The 21,813-nt window shown below is 40.5% G+C and overlaps 1 protein-coding gene and 1 pseudogene across 16 annotated transcripts in view; one reads left to right on the top strand and one right to left on the bottom strand.

Annotated features, from left to right (window-relative positions):
* Kmt2c (lysine methyltransferase 2C) overlaps positions 1–21,813 on the top strand; it is a 235,212-nt gene that overhangs the window by 37,231 nt on the left and 176,168 nt on the right. The window lies entirely within an intron of this gene.
* Positions 16,327–17,986, bottom strand: LOC110294072 (sperm-associated antigen 7 pseudogene; annotated as a pseudogene).

Here is a 21,813-nt window from a genome sequence, read left to right as displayed (position 1 = left end):
TGTATATGAATGTTTTGCTTCCATGTATGTAAGTGCACCATCTGCATGTCTGGTATCCTCTGAGGTCAGAAAAGGTCATTGGATCCCCTGGGAATGGAGTTATAGATAGATGTGAGCTTCCATGTAGGTGCTGGGATTTGAACCAGAGTCCTCTACAAGAGCAGTAAGTGCTCTCAATCTCTGAACCATTTCTTCAGCACAGTTGGGAGTAATTTTAATAAGAGCATGTAGCTCATTGTGAGGACTACAGAACAGAATGGGCATGCCATATTCAGGAGACACTCAATGTCTTAAAACACCAATTTTATTTTGTAATAGTACCACTATAGGAAGTCATATTTGGGAGGTACACAGGGTCCTCCTCATACAGTGATTGCATGTATAATGATAAGCTGATGGGTTTTGTATTTTTTTTTTTTGGCCTGGATGGTGAGGAGCTGACCATACAATGGCTGCATGCCTGGGAACTGATCACGTGATTGCATGGATGAGAAGAAGTTGTTTGTTTTTTTCCTTTTTCCTTTTTTTTTTTTTTTAATTAGGTATTTTCCTCATTTACATTTCCAATGCTATCCCAAAAGTCTCCCATACCCTCCCACCCACTCCCCTACCCACCCACTCCCACTTTTTGGCCCTGGCGTTCCCCTGTACTGGGGCATATAAAGTTTGCAAGTCCAATGGGCCTCTCTTTCCAGTGATGGCCGACTAGGCCATCTTTTGATACATATGCAGCTAGAGTCAAGAGCTCCGGGGTACTGGTTAGTTCATATTGTTGTTCCACCTATAGGGTTGCAGGTCCCTTTAGCTCCTTGGGTACTTTCTCTAGCTCCTCCATTGGGGGCCCTGTGATCCATCCAATAGCTGACTGTGAGCATCCACTTCTGTGTTTATTAGGCCCCAGCATAGTCTCACTAGAGACGGCTATATCAGGGTCCTATCAGCAAAATCTTGCTAGTGTATGCAATGGTGTCAGCGTTTGTAGGCTGATTATGGGATGGATCCCTGGATATGGCAGTCTCTAGATGGTCCATCCTTTCCTCTCAGCTCCAAACTTTGTCTCTGTAACTCCTTCCATGGGTGTTTTGTTCCCAATTCTAAGAAGGGGCAAAGTGGTCTTCATTCTTCTTGAGTTTCATGTGTTTTGCAAATTGTATCTTATATCTTGGGTATTCTAAGTTTCTGGGCTAATATCCACTTATCAGTGAGTACATATCATTTGAGTTCTTTTGTGATTGGGTTACCTCACTCAGGATAATGCCCTCCAGGTCCAACCATTTGCCTAGGAATTTTATAAATTCATTCTTTTTAATAGCTAAGTAGTACTCCATTGTGTGAATGTACCACATTTTTGTGTATACATTCCTCTGTTGAGGGGCATCTGGGTTCTTTCCAGCTTCTGGCTATTATAAATAAGGCTGCTATGAACATAGTGGAGCATGTGTTCTTACCGGTTGGAACATCTTCTGGATATATGCCCAGGAGAGGTATTGCGGGATCCTCCGGTAGTACTATGTCCAGTTTTCTGAGAAACCACCAGACTGATTACCAGAGTGGTTGTACCAGCTTGCAATCCCTGTTTGTTTTTCTTTGAAAACAGTTTATTTGTATTTTTATTTACTTCTCTCTGTGACTGTCCAGCACATTTGTGCTGGTGCCTGCAGAGGCCAGAAAAGGTGCCATTGCTGGGAACAGAACTTGAATCCTCTGGAAGAACAGCAAATGCTCTTAGCCTTTGAGCCATCTCTGTAGCCCCAGGAACTGGGATGTTTGACATCAATTTATGAAAACTTATTGGAGAATTTTAACCTTGTAGATTAGTAGGGATGTTGAAATAGTTGATTTGGTAGATTGAGTATAGGATTAGGGTGGTGGTCAAGGAGAGAAATGATCTTAAATGTTTGGAAGGGTTCAATGATAAGATCTGCTAATAGATTTTTAATGGGTTAGGTGAGGAAAAGAAAGTTGCTTTTTTTCCCTTATTTTAAAAAAGATTTATTTGCGCACGCCTTTAATCTCAGCACTCGGGAGGCAGAGGCAGAGGCAGGTGCAGGCAGATTTCTGAGTTCGAGGCCAGCCTGGTCTACAAAGTGAGTTCCAGGACAGCCAGGGCTATACAGAGAAACCCTGTCTCAAAAAATACCAAAAAAAAAAAAAAAAAAAAAAAAAGATTTATTTATTTATTTAATGTATGTGAGTACACTGTAGCTGTCTTCAGACACACCAGAAGAGGGCATCAAATCTCAATACAGATGGTTGTGAGCCACCACACCATGTGGTTGCTGGAATTTGAACTCATTACTTTTGAAAGAGCAGTCCGTGCTCTTAACTGTTGAGCCATCTCTTCAGCCCTGAAAGTTGCTTTTTTGATTGCTGTTTTTCACATCTGTGGACAAGTTGCTTTTTTGATTAGGTCATGTGGAACAAATAACAAACAAGAGGTCAAGTATCTTCTTTCACACTCTGCTGTATTCCCTTTAGACAGGATCTCTCACTGAAGCCTGCCACTTTAGCTAGGCTGGATGTCCTGTGAGCTCCCAGGATCCTCTTTGTTAGGGTTACAGTTATTGTGGGATCATGCCCAGCTGTTTTTTTTTTTATTTTTTTCTTTTTTCTTTTTATTGTTGTTGTTCTTCTGTATTTTATTACTGAACAAGCCAGTTAGAGGTCATGTGGAACAAATAAATAGCAAATCAGACCCCAAGTTTAAAGAGATTAAAAATGTTGAGCTCCTCAGTTATGTGCGCTTTGTTCTCCTTATACCTCTATTATCAATTTTCACATGAGTCTATTGGGGAATAATATAATTTTGCTTTTGTTTCTTGGCCAAAAATTGCTTGATTCCAAAAGTCTGCTGAGAAGCTGAGTAAGGGATGGTGTGCAGCATCTGAGGGAAGGAGAAGAAATGCTCACCTTTTTGCATAAAATGAAATGATAGTCAAAATATGTAGATGGAAAGCTGGAAATGTAGCTCACTGAGAGAGCTCTTGCCTAACATGTACAAAGACCTACTTCAGTCTTTAGTACTCCTCCCCACATGCTCCCCCCCAATGCACACCTGCAATCCCAGTACACAGGAGGCTGAGGTGGGTGCTCCCTGCCAATCCCGACAACCAGAATTGTTCTGGCACTCACATGATAGGAGAGAACTGACTTCCTTAATTTTTTTTTTTTGACCTCCACATGTGTGCTATGACATCTGCTCCTCCCCCAAATTAAATAAATAGATAGATAATAAATGTGTTTTTAAGACAAAGGTCATAAGTGGAACAAACAGCATGATGGAGAACACTTCATTTTTGACAGAACGATGTTTGTGGGCTGGCAATATTTTTCTTTGGTGTAGCTTTAATTTCTTTTCAGTGTCTACTTATAATGGTGGTTCTTAAATGCTTTAACCTTCCTTTTAGACCACCACCCACCAGAAGTAGTGGAAAAGAAAGGTTATTATGATATGGGAGAAGTGGACCTGTTTAGGAATGGTTCTTTGGAGCAAATCCCATCTGCATTGTTAGGAAATCAGCAGTTCAGTTCACAGGTCAGCAGCAGCACCTTGATCCACTCGCAAACTGTCAACTTCACGGATATACTGGCAGTCCAGTTCAGTAGTGTTGGGACAGTAGTAGTGGTGGCACAGCCTAGCAGGAACAGCCAGGCTTCAGCTGAATGGGCAAGAAGTCAGCAGGAGGGATTTGGACCAGCAGGGACACCAGGAGAAGTTCTCTGCCTTGTCTCTCTCAACAAAGAGATGATCAGCAAATTAGCAAGACCAAGAAGTGATGCAGAGCTAGCTCTACAAGCAAGCCCCTCTCACAGTCTGTTAAATCCTATTTATACTTCCTCCAAACATCACATGTGCTCCGCCAGTCTTGCCTCAGCTCATGCATCCGTCTTAGATGACATCACTTTGCCAATCAGCCCAAGTATGTGGAAGCAGGAAGCTTCAGGACACCACCAGAAGGTTTTTGGTGCATTTCTCTCAATGGAGCCTCAACAAATTGGAGCTCAATTATGCAGTGTAAGGCAGACTAATAAGAATCTGTCATTAGCAAAGAATCTTTCTTCACATGTCCTTTTTGCTTTAGCAGAATATTCTCTCTCCTGTGTCTGTTTCAGTGAAACCTTTCTTTACAAGACTGTCTTAGTAAAAACATCCTTTCACCTGTGTCCACTCAGGAAAACACTCCTTCACTTGTTTGCTCCAGCAAAACAGCATCTGACACAATTGACTTTCCAAAGAACCTTAAGTTTCCACTTCAATTTGGCATTGGTAGTCAGATTCTCATCCTAGTCTTTCTGCTTAGTAGCCATTTGATAAGATCATGTAACAGTTTTTTTTCAGCTTTAAATGCGATCACAGTAGCATTTACTGGGTTGTGGGCAGATAAATGCATATAAAGATGACTTGCAGAGGTTAGGAGGAGTGAACAGGTGTCAGAGTAAACTATTGTTTCTTTGCTGTTGGCAGTGAATATGGGTAATAAAATGATTATTTCATGTGTAAAATTAAAACGTAACTGTGTGTGGTGGTTAGTGCATACTTGATATTCTAGTACTGCAGAGGCTGACAGAGGATTGTGGGTTCCAGGTCAGTGATGGCTACAGAGGAAGACCCTGACACAAGCAAAACCAGTAACAGTACCATAGGGGCTGAGGAGATAGCTCAGTTGGTAAAGTGCCTGAGGATTTGACTTCAGATTCCTGGCTCTCATATAAAAACCATGTATACACATGTCTGGAACCCTAGTCCTTGGTAGGCAATAATGGGCTCTTCTTAGTTCTCCCTTTCTAGTGCTGGTATTAACAAGTAAGCACCTTCCTTATTTGATTTTTACCTTTTTTACATTTATTTGTGTGTGTTCCTGCACGTGCGTTTACATTTGTGTGTGCATGCATGTAGGTACCTGTGGAGGCCAGAAGAACTTAAGATGTGAGCTACCTAATGTGGGTGCTAAGAACTGAACTCAGTCCTTAACTACTCAGTCATTGCTTCAGCCCCATGCCCTGCCTTTCTTTTCCGTTCTGTTCCTTTCCTTAACTTTCCTTTCCTTTTCCCTGACACAAGGTGTTTTGGTTAGGGTTTTACTGCTGTGAATAGACATCATGAACAAGGCAACCATTTTATTAGGCTTACAGGTGCAGAAGTTCAGTCTATTATCATCAAGGTGGGAGCATGGCAGCATCCGGGCAGGAATGTGCAGGAGTTGCTGAGAGTTCTACATCTTCATCTGAAGGCTGCTAGCAGAATACTGGCTTCCACACAGCTAGGAGGAGGATCTCAAAGCCCACACTCATAATGACACACTTCCTCCAACAAGGGCACACCTCCAAATAGTGTCACTCCCTGGGTCAAGCATATTCAAAGGACCTCATGGGTTTCTTTTTGTAGCCCTGTAGACCAGGCTGGGATCAAAGGTGTGTATTTCCATCACCAGGCCCCATGTCCTCTTTTTAAAAATGTAAGTTCTGAGGATTCAGCTTAGGTTCTTATGATTGAAAGGCAAGCTCCTTATCATCCTACCTACTGTGATATCTTAGTCTTTGTCTCCACTCTCCAAGTACTGTGATTATAAGCATGTACCACCATACCCAGTTTTTTAGGGTATGGGGATAGAACCCAGTGTTTCATGCATACCAGACAAGCATGCTACCACCGGGCTACATCCCTACAGTAGTCTTTTCTGGGTTGTAGGATGGGAATTGAATTCAAGACTTTGTGCATGGTACTATACAAACACTTCATACTTCAGCCCCACTAGTTCATATTTCACTTGTATTTATTTTCCTGCACATTCCTATTTAGGTCTTGTCAAATGTCAGAAACCTTAATTAAAAAATGGCTTCAACAAGTAGAAATTTTCCTCACAGATATAATTTAGTAGCATATGAAATTGTCACAGACTTAGATATGTTCCCCCTTCTGGTTCCTTTTATTCTCACCATATTGGTGGTTGCTAGATAAATTTATTCAGCGGCTATAATATATGAAAAATATAATGTTACCATGGGAAATAGAGAACAAGATCATGGAACTTGATGAGGATGAGGGAGAAGACAGACTAACAGAGGTTAACATTTCATTATGTATGAAATGTTAATTATTATGGAAAAAATAAAGTAGTGGACAGGATAAGAACAGCGAGCAGTATTGGGTTAATAAGCTGATCAGGGAGGTTTCAGTAAGATGACTGAATCTAAAAGGGACTGTGAGAGTGCAGAGGCTGGTGTGGATGTGGGGGATTAGCATAGGGAACAATGAATGCAAAAAGGCTTGAGTTTTTCATAGAACTGAGTTGAAAAGAAGCATCAGGACTGAACAGTGTGATAAAGGGCAAGTAAGCAAAGTATTGGGAGTCAAGCCATGTAGGACCTTGTGAGAACTTTTTTTTTTTTTTTTTTAATTTAGGTGGGAAGAGATGCCTGTGGGAGCTTTTGAGCAGAGAAGTGACCTAAAACATTCCTTTCAGAGCACCTGGTATAGGTGAGGCCTTGGGTTCAACCTTTAGCACCGTAAAGGAGGAAAAAATAAATGCTCATACTACAGCTTTGTTGAGAAGAGAATGAGAGGATACAGGAGAAGCAGGCTGACTATTAAGAGAACCGTAAGCAGCCAGGAGAGAGGGTTTAGAGGAAGAGAGAAGTAGGCATATTGAAGTGATTCTTCATGTTGTCAGGACCAGCTCAAAGGATTTATGGAATATTATTGATAGAGGGTGGGAGGAAGAAGAGGATTTGCATCAACAGGCATTGTCAGAAAGATGGCATTGCTCACATACCTCTTTCATTTGGAACATAAACATTTACTGAAGCCTTTGTAAGTTTTTCTCTCAGCTCTTTTTGGGGCCTCGACTAGGTGTGCTTCCATGTAGTAGGTATAACTGAGGCTGGGAAAGCCATAATGTGTACATCAGCTTCATATAGGAGGTGTACTCTATAACAAGGAACAAAATATGAGCTAGGAGGATATGTGATTGGGTCACTAATAATGATGTGGGTTTTTGTTGGGTTGGCCATAACTCTGTGGTGACTTGTAAATAATCTTTCATAATAATTACTTAGACACACACACACACACACACACACGTGTATGGTATGTATCTGTATGTGTATCAGAATGGAACATTTTGGACAAGTTCATTAAGCCTAGAGCATTTAATGATCATGCATATGGAACACTGAGCACAATGCCTTTAAAACACGTAAGGGGAAAAGTAATGAAGTGGTCCGAAGCTCATCATTTTAACCTTTGACTAGGTATTGATTATTAATAATTACTAACCAGGTGAATGGTAAATGGACAAGTAGGGCCGAGAGGAAATACCTGAAATTTAGTAAAAAGAATGTTTAAAGTTATCCTTTTGTCTTTTTCAAATGATGTAGCTCATTGGTAGTTTTTTGTATGATAGGTCATGCCTTCAATTGAGTGACTACTTTGAAGCTTTTCCTGTTCCGGACACTGTCGTGCATAGAAAGTATTCACGTTGGTATACTTGGTAGACTTCTTCTAAATTCTGAGTTGTGAGCTTAAAAACGCTTTCCTTTCCTGTCCTTTTTTTTTTGCTTGTTGTTTGCTGTTGTTTGAGACGGGGTTTCTCTTTGTATCCTTGGCGCTCCTGGAAGACTCTCTGCAGACTAAGCCGGCCTGTTCCTGCGTATCTGCCTCCAGAGTGCTGAGATTAGAGGTGTGTACTACCACTGTTAGGCGAGACAGGGTTTCTCTGTGCAGCCTTGGCTGGCCTGAAACTCACTCTGTAGACCAGGCTGGCCTCGAACTCAGGTATTCACCCGCCTCTGCCTCCCAAGTGCTGGGGCTAAAGGTGTGAGACACCACTGTTCAGCTAAAAAGACATTCTAAGAAAATTAATTTTGGTTTATGTCATAAAATTTCTAGAGTTACAATATTCCAAGACAAAATATATCCACTTATTTATGTCCTTTTCATATGGACTTCCCACCCCCAAGACTTACTTATTTGTTCCATGTATGTATGTTCATATGTTACAGACATGCTAGTGGAAGCCAGAAGGTGTTGTAAGTCCTTTAGCTAGACTTACATACAGACAGTTGTTATGAACTGCTCTATGTGGGTGCTGGGAACTGGACTTGGGTTGTCTAGAAGGGCAGCAGCTGCTCTTTAATCACTGAGTTCTCTCTAGTCCCATAGAATCCTTTTTTTTTTTTTTTTTTGGAAGGAATGATTGAGGATTTGGAGGGAGATCAGTTTAATGGGCCTTATATATAATGTATTATTTTCTTACCAATTTGCCCAGAGAAATGTTTTTCCAGGTGAGGAGAGAGTATAATAATGATAAATAAGATTTCTCCCCCTTCATCTGAATGTTGGGGCTTGAGCCCAGGAAGATTTTTATTTTCAATGAAGTTTTGCTATTGACTAGATGTAAGGCATTATACATTTTTATTTTCTTTACCCTTGTATTACACTTTGTCTTACATAGTTACAGTTGGGACTGCAGAGATGCTTCAGTGGATACAACGCCTGATGGGCAAGTATGAGGCCCAGAGTCCAGGTCTTCAGAGCCCATGTGAAAGCTAGGCAGGTGTGGCAGAGGGGGACATGGGATTCTTTTCTGGTGGTTTTTTTTTTTTTTTTTTCCTTTTTTCTTTTAAACTAACCGAATGTCACTGTGTGCATCTGTATGTGCAAGAATGCATATGTGCATATGAATCAGAAGATGGCCTAGTCAGCCATCAGTGGGAAGAGAGGCCCATTGGTCATGCAAACTTTATATGCCTCAGCACAGGGGAATGTCAGGGCCAAGAAGTGGGAGTGGGTGGGTGAGGGAGTGGGTGGGGGAGCGTGTGGGGGACTTTAGGGATAGCACTGGAAATGTAAATGAAATAAATACCCAATTAAAAAAAACATAAAAAAAAAGAGTGAATATGTGTAGTGGAGACATGGAGCAGAATTGAGCAATAGTTAACTTGTCTTTGGATAGGGACTAGTCCACTGAAGAGCTGATAAGATAAGAAGTTGAAGTTCTGGAGGATTCCCTGTTAATTAGAATGTGTATGAAGTGCTATAGCCCCTCTCAATCATTTCCATATAATTTAAGTCTCCCTCCTTTAGTGTTATTGCAAGACAAGGTCTCACTAGTTATTTTAGGCTAATCTGGAACTCACTATGTAGTACAGGCTGGCTTTGAACTTAATCGTTCTACCTCAACTTTTAAAATCTGATATTCATGAGTGAGCCACAATGATTCACTCAAAATGTTGAGGAATCCATTTGGATGAATTTATATAAGTAATAATAAAGCCAAAGCTACTTTTCCATATCTCAGAATCAAAGTTTTTTGTTTTTCCTTTTGAGCTTCCTTATTTTTGTTTGTTTGTTTTTGTTTTGTTTGTTAGTTAAGATTAAACTATCAGAGGTGGGAAGGATCTGAGAGAGTTGGCTCCACTTTCCAACTGACCATGGCCATTTACTTTCTGGGCCTGTATTTTCTTGATTGAAAATGGGGAGGAGTCTTAAGTGTCTGTTACCCTGACTTCAAGAAAGTTCAGTGCTTGTGACCTCCCTCCCTCCCTCCTCACTACCCCTTCCCCACACCCTAACTCATGTGCCCTGATTGGTGGTTTGTAGTTTCTGTAGTGACCATTTTCCTCTTAGTATGAGGGTTACTCATCATATTGGTGTGTACTTCTGAACTTAGTCCTCAAGTCCTCAGGAAAGTGTCTAATAGTGTACTTTTTAGTTCTGCCTCCACCAGTTCCTTTGTGGAACTAACAAATTACCACAGAGTAGCTACTTAAAATAATAGAACCTCCCTCTTTGTTTCTTTCACTATTGGAAGCTGAAAATCCAAGTCAGTTGAGTCCATTCTTTCTAGGCTTTTCAGTTTGGTTTGCAGATAGCTGTATTCTTACTGTGTGTTGACATGGTCTTGCTTTGTGTTTGTTTGTTTGTTTAAATTGTGATGTCATTTTGTTAAACTTGTATGTGTGTGTGCATGCATGCTCATGCCCACACACCTATATGGAAGTCAGAGGATAATTTGTGGGAGTTGGTTGTCTCCTTCTATGCTGTGGGTCATGAGTATTGCACTCCTGTTGACAGGCTTGGCAACAAGTGCCTTTACCTGCTGAGTCACCTCACCAGCCCCGAGACTCCCCCCCCCCCCCCCCCCCTTCTTGGTTGTTGTTGTTAATTTACAAAGATAAGATTTATTCATTTTCTTTATGTTAGATAGAGTTTTGCCTGAATGTATGTGCACTAGCTTTGTGCTAGGTGCCCATGAAGGTCAGAAGAGGTTGGATCCTCTGGAACCAGGTTAATGGATGGCTGTGAACCACCATATTGGTGCTGGGAACTGAACCAACCCAGTTCCTCTGCAAGAGCAACAAATAACTTTTACCTTTGAGCTATCTCTATAGCCCTGCTCCTGGCCCCATCAGACTACATCTTAAGTCCATTTTAACTTCATTTTACCTTAAAGGCAGCTCTATTTCCAAATAAAGTTACATCCTAGGGTACCTGAGCATTAGGGCTTCCGATCTTTCAGAAAAAAAACTTCCTGTCTGTATTTCTGATACTATTTTTCTTCTTTTGAGTTGCCTGGACAAAATGCTTCAGAAAAGCATCTTAAAGAGAGACAGACAGGTTTTAGCCTGGTGTGGTGGTGCACACCTTTAATCCCAGCACTCAGGAGGCAGAGCAGGCGGACTTCTGAGTTCGAGGCCAGCCTGGTCTACAGAGTGAGTTCCAGGACAGCCAGGGTTATACACAGAAACTCTGTCTCAACCCCCCCCCCAAAAAAAAAAAAAAAACAACCAAAAAAAAAACACAAAGAGAGGTGGGGAGAGGGGGAGGTTTTATTTACATCACAGTTTCAGATGATTCAGTCTGGCTGCTTGTCCATGTGCTTAAACAAAAGTGTGGTGGGATCACATGGTTCTTCATGTAAGGGTGGACAAGAAACAGAGAAAAGGATGCTTGGGCGCTGACTTTGGGCCTCCATCCACAAACCCCCCTCCCCTCCCCGAATCCCTAAAAACATTTCTAATGTTTCTGTTTCAACAATTGTACAAGTAAAATCTCTATACCTTTATTCACATTGTTAAAATTACTGTACTGGGTTGATTAACTGGGGGAAGATTGAGACTATCCTCATATTGGGCAGTGGAGGAATTCATTTTTAATCCCAGCACTAGGGAGGCAGAAGCAGGCAGATCTCTAAGTTCAAAGCCAACCTGTTCTACAGAGGAAGTTCTAGGACAACTAGGGTTAAATACAAAGACACCCTGTCTCAAACAAAAACAAAAACAAAAACAAACAAACAACAACAACCAAACCAAAAAACCAAAAACCAAGAACAAACCAAAAAAACCAAACCAAACCAAAAACCACCCTCATATGTATTTGTTCAGAATCTGAGAAATGTGACCTTGTTGGGGGAATTATAAAATTTTGAAGTTTCTGGCTTCTGTGACACCATCAACATTGGATCCTCTCCAGGCCTCCTCCTGGTTATCCTGTTGTTGCCCTGTGTCATGGAGATCCTGAAGCTTTGGTTCGGCAAGACCAGCCCTTTCACATGGCTCTACAGTTCGCAGATGATAGAGATTTTGGGTCATATTCATTTTTAAAATATGCATATTTTAATTTAAATATATTTACTTGTTATAGTAGGCTGGATGGATAGCAAGCTGTTAAGAGTACATACTGCTCCTCCTTAAATTCTCAGCATCTATATGGTAGCTCACAACTAGCTTTAAATCCAGTTCTAGGGACTCTGATGCCTCCTTTTGGCCTTCCTGAGTACCAGGCATGAACATGGTGTGCCTATACACATGTAAGCAAAGTACTCATACACATTAAGATAGGAAAGAGAATTTTAGGAAAGAGAATTTAAAACATATATTAAGTATAAATATATCCACTTTAATGAGATTGATCAAATAATATGTTCGTTATAAAACAGCCTAATATTTTCCCTTAGCCTTGATGTTTCACTTCACAAGATGATAATATAGGAGTTTGGGAGTTTGGTTTTGATCATTTAACATTATTATTAATCCTATATCTTTAAAGTTTTTTTTTTAAAAATAATTATTATTTCTCTGTATAGCCCTATCTATCCTGGAACTCTGAGATATACCTGTCTCTGCCTCCAGCACTGGGATTAAAGATGTATGCCACCACACCTGGCATATTTTAAAGTGTTTTAACACATGTTGTGTGCATTTACCATAAACTAACAAATGGTATAAATCACAAGTATGGTGGTGATCATTTGATCATTCTGTCTACACATTTCTGGCTTGTAGATAAGATGCTGTGTGCAATGAAACACGAGTACATAGGAGTATTTGTTTTTTTATGTTTTGCGACAGGATTTCATGTATCCCGAGCTTGTCTTTACCATTTATGTTGTTAAAGATGACCTTAACTAAAAAAAACAAAGCAAAACAAAAAAAAATACTTAACGGCCGGGTGTGGTGGCGCACTCCTTTAATCCCAGCACTAAGTAGGCAGAGGCAGGTGGATTTCTGAGTTCGAGGCCAGCCTGGTCTACAAAGTGAGTTCCAGGACAGCTAGGGCTATACAGAGAAACCCTGTCTCGAAAAACCAAAAAAGAAAAAAGATGACCTTAACTTCTGATTCCCCTGACTCCTGCTAACTGCTGGTATTACATGCACCGACCACTATGCTTAGTTTTATGTGGCTTCTGGGATAGAACCCAGGATTTCATGCATGCCAGCCAAGTACTTTACAACTGAATGTTTTTAGCTTTTTGTTTTTGGTCAATATTATTTTTGGGAGGCAGTATTGCTGTGTAGCTTCAAATGCCCTTAAATTTATCATACTACCTCCTCAAGCTCCGGAATCATGAGATTATAGATATATGACACCATACCTGGCAAAGAGGGCTAGAGAGATGGCTTAGTAATTAAGAACATTGTCTGTTCTTCAGGAGGATTCAGGTTCAAATCCCAGCACCCACATGGATGCTTACAACTGTAGTTCCAAGGGATCTGACATACAGACATGCATGCAGGCAAAACACCAGAGCACATAACATAAAAATTAAAAAAAAAAAAAGTATTTAAACAAAACAAGTGGGATTGTACTAAACATTCTCTTGTAATACTGTCTCTATTCACATGTGCACCTTGAGTTCACTCTTTAGCCCAGAATGGTCTGTGGTCTTCTTGCCTTAGTCTCCCAGTGCATGCATGACTGCGTGCTTGACTGTAGTTTTTGTTGTTGTTGTTTATTTCATTTCTTGCCTTTCCCCCCTTTACTTTTACTTTAAAATTTTTTGACTTGTCTGGTCTATGTAGTGAATTCCATGCCTAGCGATGGCTTTTTAGGGACCCCGTCATTCATATATTTAAAATATTTCACGTGGGTCTCACATGCAGATCAGAGAATAACTTTGGGCATAGTTTTTGCCTTCCACCTTGTTTCTTGTTTTTTCTGCTGAGCTGCATAAACCAGTTTCTGGTGATTCTCTTTTTCTACTTCCTATCTTTCACTATAGGAGTCCTGGACTAACGGGATACTTTGATGGACTCTGAGAATTATCAGACTGGTCAGGTGTATGTAGTAAGTACTCACTGAGTAATCTCCTTGATCTTATTTTCTTATTGAGATGGTTTATCTGTGTAACCCTGACTGGCTTGGAATTTGTTAGGTAGACCACTCTGGTGTCTTGGTATGAATCTCTGCTGGAATTACAGGCCTGTGGTACTATGCCTTGCTAATTCCTGAATTTGTTATTTTCCCTTTCTTTAAAATGTTGATTGTTGTGATGAATCTACAAAGAGAACTGTTAGTTGGAGTCATGCTAGGTAAAATCTCAGGTTTAACACACTAACTTGGCCTGATCTCTGATGTCAGCACTCAATGTGAAAAGGTGGCTCAAGTGTTGACGTTTGCCATGAAGAGGCAAGGTGATGGAGTTACATATACTAGGGAGGTTTGGGACAAGTACTGTGAGTGGATAAGAGTCTCCTGTCAGTAGTGCTTTCATCTCAATCACATGTAAGGGAAATTCACAAAAATGTTAATCAGCTGTGTGCCCAGGAGGAAAAAAAGCCAGTTGGACTGTCAGTGTACTCTGCAATGCCCAAGAGAGTTCACAAGTTCCTTGGCCTTTGAGAGACTGTTCTGTCTGTAGTCTAGATGATGACAATGAGAACTTAGGTGAAGCAGCACTTTAGGAAAACTGTGTAAGCATCTTCACGTTTAGTTGTTATGAAATCTTTTGAGTGAAGGTTGTTACTCCTGTTTTCCTTTTCAACAAAGAGTTCCAGAGAGTTGTAGAGCCAGAATTTGAACGAGGCAGTCTTCTCATAGGACTTGTGCTTTAATGTAGTGGAGGCTCTGCACTAACACAGTTCCACTAAGCTCTGTCTGAGTTCTTTATTCTGTTGATACTTTTCAGCAAAGGTCTTTTTGCTGCAATAATTTCTTTCATGAGACTTTCCACTTGTGATTCCCTTCTCCTTGTTAAAAATTATCCACCTTACTTCCTAAGGATATCCTTTTCCCTTTACTCTTAGAAACTCTTCTATCTTAAAAAAAATGGTTGGTTATATGTAAGGATGTAGAGATTAATGTAATGAATCCCCTATCCTGTCATCACTTAATCTAAAACAACAGCACACACACCAGCTTTAGTTCATTTATTATTACTTTTGATAAAATATATTATTGAAAAATAGTTTTTTTTTTTCTAAAGAAAGTAAATGATGTATTGTATAGAGATTTTCATATGTACTAGAAAGTACAGTGACCGGGCATGGGGGCGTGCCCCTTTATTCCCAGCACTGCAGAGGTAGGTGACTGTGAATTCGAGGCCAACCTGGTCTGCGTAATGAAATTTAGGACATCCAGGGAAACCCTATACTGTCTTGGGGAAACAAACAAACAAACAAACCAAAAAAAAAATGGCCTAGTTTTAGGAATTTTGTCTTATCTTGCACTGTATTTTAGTACACTGGTAAGCTGGAAAGAAGTATAGATACTATAGGTATGTAATTAATATTTTTGTGGGCTTTTTAAAATTTAATGTATAACTGCACGTATACTTGTGTACTAGAAGTGGGTATCAGATTTCATTATGACATAGTTGTGAGCCACCATGTAGTTGCTGGGAATTGAACTCAGGACCTCTGGAAGAACAGTCAGTTCTCTTAATCGCTGAGCCATCTCTCCAGCCCTAATTAAATTTTTATTTGAAAATTCATACAATATATTCTGATCATAGTTTCTCCTTCCCCATCCCCTCCTGGATTCTCCCCACCTCCATACTTATCCAGCTCCAGGTGTTCCTTCTCTTTCTCCTTAGAAAACAACCACAACCCGCCCTCTTGCATTACTTCAAACCAGGCATGGTGTTACTTATAAGTAATTGAGAATGTTATCTTTATAAAGTAAGGATTTTTAAAAACCCTTAGTTTCGAGTTCAAAGCTAAGAAATTAAGTTGAAATTACACTAGAGTATGTGGGGCTGAGGAGCCGGCTCAGTGGTTAAGAGCACTTGCTGCTTTTGCAGAGACCTCAGTTTCAGTTCCCAGCACCTACAAGGTTGTTTACAACCCCTTGTAACTCTAGTTCCAGGGGATTCAATAGCTTTCCTGCCCCTGACAAGCACAGCACACATGTGGGTTCACATGTGTACACTCAAGCAAATGTTCATATACATGAAATAAAAATAAAAGCAAGACAGAATGAAGTTAATGTGTGTGTAACTTGGTTCAAGTGATCCTTTCTACCTCAGTCTTGAAGGTAGCTGGCACTACAGTGGCATATACCAGGTTGGTCAGTATCGCTTGGTTGATTATTCTCTGTAATTATTCATATAGAAAAGGCAGGATAAAGGTTTGATTCTTCTCTGTCTTTTACTTAGTTTTAATTTAATCAGTGTGTTCATTAAACTTTCCCAGCAGCAATAGATTTTTCTTATTTTCTGTCTCTGCAGCAAAGTATTGGAAGCACACAGAAGTGATGTGGTTCTTTTTAAGGGGTCACTGGGTAGTAGAAATTCAGTGCAGAGCTTGTAGCAGAACCACTAAGCTAAGTCAGAAAAGCATTATAGTTTTGATTTCTACCTATTTGATTGCTGAGGGATTATTGGAGGAAATAGAGGTACTTTGCAGGCAGAGGGAGTAGCTTGTACAAAAGCTGTACCACGTGAGTGAGGGTTTTTTTTGGGGGGAGGGGGGAGCAGGATCGTTGTCAAACAGTGTCTATTGAATGTAAAGTAACCCCAGGCCCATGGGGAAGAAAGTTCCAAGGGTAATAGAGAATAATGTAGATTAAATACCCACTCACACATTTACTCATGTATACTCACACATTTATACACACACACACTCACACACACACACACACTCACACTCTAACCATACATCCAAATTCCAGCAGTGATAAACACCTACTTCTCCTCTAGCCTGAGTGGCACCTGGAAGGACCTCATAGTTTAGAAATGGAGCTCCAGGATGGGTCCTGATAGCAGCCTTGTCCATCCATGCCCTGCCTTGCTGGAGGTTAAAGCAAGTTGGTAGGATGCCTAGAAGGTAGTTGGCAACTCTTCCCCACTCTGCTGCAGACATTATTTGGCTCTGATCTCATTCATGGCCTCTTCTATGGAGCATGTGTCCCACTTGTTGGCCATAGGCACACAGCCATAGGTCTTGTTGGCCTATAGCATGTAGGCTGCATCTTTGGCTGCTCCTTTGCCAATACTTGTCCTGTAGTCACTGGCAGACTCACAACCGCGGGTCCCTGCTGTGCTGCCTCTTCCTCCTGCTTCTGAGCTAACTCCTTAGCTTCTGCTTCTCCTCAGCCTTCTGGGGGTCCCACCCCTCTCTATGACAGTAGCAGTCTAGCTCTTCATCTGAGGGTGCAAACCCTTTTTTGAAGATCATGATATAGTGACAAGTCATCATCTTCTCCAAAGGAGAAGGATGTGAGGCCAGCTACCTCTACCACATCATGTAGTATGCTCCACGCTCTCTTTCTTGTTCATAGGCTGAAACTTTTTCTTGATCTGTTCACTGTCCTGGATGAAACCAGACACTTCTTTCTCCATCCTTTTATGAAACTCCACTTTTTGCTGTATATCTTGCTTGTTCTTGTAGTTTCTTCAGGCAGGCAGTCTGCTCTAGGGCCTTACCAATAGGTCCGCCATCTTGGGACTGGGTGAGAGGGGCATGAGTGAGTTTGTAATGGAAGGAATAAAATTTACCAGGAGTTTAGCAAGCCTGGTACCAGACAAGAGATGAAACTGTAGAAGTAGTATGGGTTTTAAGTCAGTCTAAGGAATAGTTTTGAAGGTTGGGAAAGCCATTGCAATATTTAAGTGTGATGTAAGAAGTAATGTACTGGGCTAGAGAGGTGGCTCATGGATAAGGCTGTGTTCTCTTGTAGAGAACCTGGGTTCAAATCCTAGTACCAACATTGGTTGGATCACAGCTCCAGGGGCATCAGATGCCTCTGGCCTCCACAGCAACCTGTACACATATTGCACACATTCCTCCATAGACATACACACTTAACTAAACATGACTGTGTGTGTTGGGGTGTGGGGGGAGGGGAAGGCTGGCAGGACTGAAGTGGTCTTTTCTTTTCTTTTCTTTTCTTTTCTTTTCTTTTCTTTTCTTTTCTTTTCTTCCTTCCTTCCAACTATCTATACAGACTTCATTTTCTTTGATGTTCGCTTTTCTCTCTCTCTCATTCCTTTCTCTTCCCTTTATGCCTTCTATAGTCTTAGATTTTATTATTTTTTAATGTTGGACCACTGGCCGGGCTTGAACTGAGGTTGTTTAAAAAGTGACTGAGGAATGGATAGGTGGCCTAGCAAGCACTTAAGAGCACTTGTTGCTCTTAAAGAGGATCTGGGCTTGATTTCTGGTGCCCACATGGTGGTTCACAACCATCTGTAACATCATTTCTAGCAGATCCTATGTCCTCTTCTGACCTTTCTGGGCACCATGCCAGAGGTACACAAGCATCCATAAAGGTACACAATTATGAACCTTTAAAAAAACAAACAAAAAAGCATTGATTGTTAAGGAGACTCTGTTGCTGTCTTAGTATCAATGTTTTTTATGTTACCATACTAATAGGAATAAAAATTTATATAAGTGTAGGTAACTACTGAATATTAAACTGTAGTAATAGACATGTGTTAATGAGATAGATACCATTATCCCTTTTCAACAGATGAGGCAGAATATATCAGGGAGAAATTTCATTTGTTTTTAGGAACTGGGGTTGTGGCTCTTTACTGATCATTTGTCTGGCTTGCACAATATCCTCAATACTTTCCTCCCATCTTAAATAAAGTTACGATTCTAGTAAGAAAACATCAAGCTTAAGCTTTCATCTTCTCTAATTCACATACACTTAAAACACACACACACACACACACACACACACACACACACAATTTTAAACTATTGTTCCACCTCAGTCTATACTTAGCATGTTTCATAGAATCCCCTCTGCTCTAGAGCAAGTCTCTCATCCTTGCCATCATTTTCTCTCATCAATTTTTTTTCTAGGGTTTCTGGTCTAGTAACTGTGTAACTAATGACATGAGAGAGTCCTCAATGTAACTAATGACAATGTTTGATTCTTAGGAGGTAGTTTGATATTTTAGAATGCTCATAGGTTTAGATAGGTTCTTCTTCGGATGAATGGAATCAGTATACTGTATACATAATACAGATTAATAGAGACTATATTGGATTGGTCTAATACAACAGTGATAGTCTGTAGACCGGAGAGTCAAGAACCATTTTCCAAGTCTAGACAACTGAATGACTTAGACATAGAAGTCCCTAACCATAGCTTGGGAGAAAGCTTGGAAGAGTCTTCAGTCCTGGTTGAAAGGAAGGCCTGAGAAGCTGGAGTCTAATGCCAGCAGGTGGCAGAAGTGATAGATGCAGTAAATGGGGCATGTAGGCCCCTGGACTTTCTTTCCTCAGTAAGCCTTTGAAAGGTACCATGATTTAACCCAGTGTGCCCCTCTGTCCCCACTCTAGAATACTTCCATAGATGCACAGACAAATTTTACTTCCTGACTGTGTATGTGTGAGTGAGTGTGTGTGTGCGTGCATGCCTACTGCCTGTTATGGCACACATGGAGGTAAGAGGACAGTTTGTTTATTGGTTTTCTTTAATATATGGATCCTGGGGATCAAGCTCAGATTGTTGATATTAGTGCAAAAGACCTTTAATCAACTAATCCATTTTGCAAGTCCAAGGAAAACATTATTACCGTTATGTTAGGGTTTTACTTGGTATGTTTTACACACACACACTCACACACACACACACACACACACACGGTATGTTTTATTCACATATGCACACACAGTGTATGTGTGTAGAAAACATGCAGAAAAAGTTGCTTCTCTTTTTACATATGGAGGATAGTCATAAAAGATTTATATGTTATTAACTGTAGTTGTATGATTTTAGTAGATGCTGAATATCAACACTTAAATAATTCATCTGAATAGTCTTTTCTTGGTGGACAGGGGAAAAGTCTCTGCTGGTACCCTATCATTTTGAAAATTCCATTCTAGTTAATTTGTTTTCTGTGTATGTGGGGAGGGCAAAAGAGCCTTGGTACTCACATGGGAGGTCAGAGGATAACTTGCTGGAGGTGATTATCTTCTACCCTGTGCCTCCTAAACATCAAAATGAAGTTGTCAGGCTTGGTGATGGGTACCTTCACCAGTTGACCATCTTGCAGGTCTTACATATCTATTTTTTGAAACTTAACACTGTATTAGTTACTTTCCTATTGCCCTGATAAAATACCATAACCAAGACAATTTACAGAAGAAAGGATTTACTTGGTGTTATGCTTCTAGGGTGGTGGTGGTTCTCAATCTGTGGGATGCAACCTCGTTGGAGTTTGTTATATTATGTTTTATAACAACAGCAGCAAAATTAGTTATTAAGTAGCAGCAAAATAAATAATTTTATGGTTGGAGGTTACCCAACATGAGGAACTGTACTAAAGGGTCACAACATAGGAAGGCTGAGATCCACTATTCTAGAGGCTTAGAATTCATCATGATGGGGAAGGTTGGTAGCTGGAGCAGGAAGTCTGAGAGCTTATCGTGTGCCACAAGTGTAAAGTTGAGAGCTAACCTGATATTGTGCCAGTCTTTTAACTCACAAAGCCACCTCCAGTGACACACCTCCTCCAATAAGGCTACACTTTCTTTAACAGTACCACCTGGAGATTTTTTCAAATGCTTAAGTCTATAGGAGACATTTCTCATTCAAACCAATACAAATACAATGCTCAAATGAAAATCCTTCATTTAATGACTTTGTTTGCTTTATTATTCATTCATGATAAATTCTCATCTTGCCTTCCTGGGCCAAAGATTATACAAATTCTAATGACTTTTAAAAAGGTGTTTTTATTTATTTCTTTATGTCCATTGCTGTTTTGCCTGCATGTATGTCTGTGTGAGTGTACTGGGTCCTCTGGAATGGGAGTTATAGGCAGTTGTGAGTTGTCTGTCATGTGGATTCTGGGAATTGAACCTAGGCCCTCTGGAAGAGCATCTAGTGCTCTTCTTAAATGCTGAGTCATTTCTCCAGCTTCTCTAGTGGCTTTTAATAATGACAAATATCACTAAAGAATAATTATAGCAATTTCTGTTCTTACTAAGAATAAATGTCTGGTATGGTGAAACAAGCCTTAAATGCCAGAGACAAGAAGCTCTGGTGACTTAGTCAGTTTACTTTGCTGTGAAGAGACACTGTGACCAAGGCAACACTTATAAAAGAAAGCATTTAAGTGGTGCTTGCTTACAGTTTCAGAGGACTAGTCAGTTATTGTCATGACAGGGAGTGTGGTGGCATGCATGGTGCTAGAGCAGTAGCTGAGAACTACATTCTCCAGGTGGAGAGGCTGAGAGAGACTGGGCCCTACACGGGCTTTTGAACCTCTTCCAAGAAGGCCGCACCTCCTAATCCTTCTAATTCTTGCAAAGCAATTCACTCTCTGGTAACTAAGGCCATTTTTATTCAGACCACACTTGGCATTACAGATTTCATTTCAAAGGGAAAATTACCTTTTTTACTCATCTTGAAAATTGTAGAAGCTGTATAATTTTAGGAAAACATCCTCATATTTTCCATCTAAAATGGTTATTTTTATGTTTCATAAGTCATCTAGGAGGGAAGGGATCTTCCAGAGGTACATGGGGTGAGGGGAGATGGAAAGCCAAACTTATCATTTATTTAAAAAGGCCTTCAGCCGGGTGTGGTGGCGCACGCCTTTAATCCCAGCACTCGGGAGGCAGAGGCAGGCGGATTTCTGAGTTCGAGGCCAGCCTGGTCTACAAAGTGAGTTCCAGGACAGCCAAGGCTACACAGAGAAGCCCTGTCTCGAAAAACCAAAAAAAAAAAAAAAAAAAAAAAAGGCCTTAGGTGTTAAACTTGGGAGTTGGGTATTTCCTTGCTGTGCTGTAGATAACTTTAGGGATTTTTCTTGCATTTTACTCATTTTTAGAATACTTGTGTTGCCACATGAGTATGTACTACTATGCATGTGTAGAGGTCAGATGGTTCTCTACTTCCATCATGTGAACAACTCAACTCAGGTCATATGGCTTGGTGACTGTGACCATTAACCTCTGAGCTGTTTTTTTCCTGACCCTTTATGGATTTTGACCACTGAAATCAAAGGCAGAATTGGTAAGATAGCTTAGGAGAGAGATAGATCTAGGTACTCTGCAAGAGAAGCCAGGTAGTGGAAAGTTTCAGGTGATTGTATGGGAATACAATGGAATCGTTGCTGTGTGAGATAG

The sequence above is a fragment of the Mus caroli genome, unplaced genomic scaffold (assembly GCF_978045245.1).
Source record: "Mus caroli unplaced genomic scaffold, Mus_caroli_1 scaffold_4, whole genome shotgun sequence".
Taxonomy (NCBI): domain Eukaryota; kingdom Metazoa; phylum Chordata; class Mammalia; order Rodentia; family Muridae; genus Mus; species Mus caroli.
Note: the sequence above shows the minus strand (reverse complement) of the source record. Positions and strands in the feature narration are given on the sequence as shown.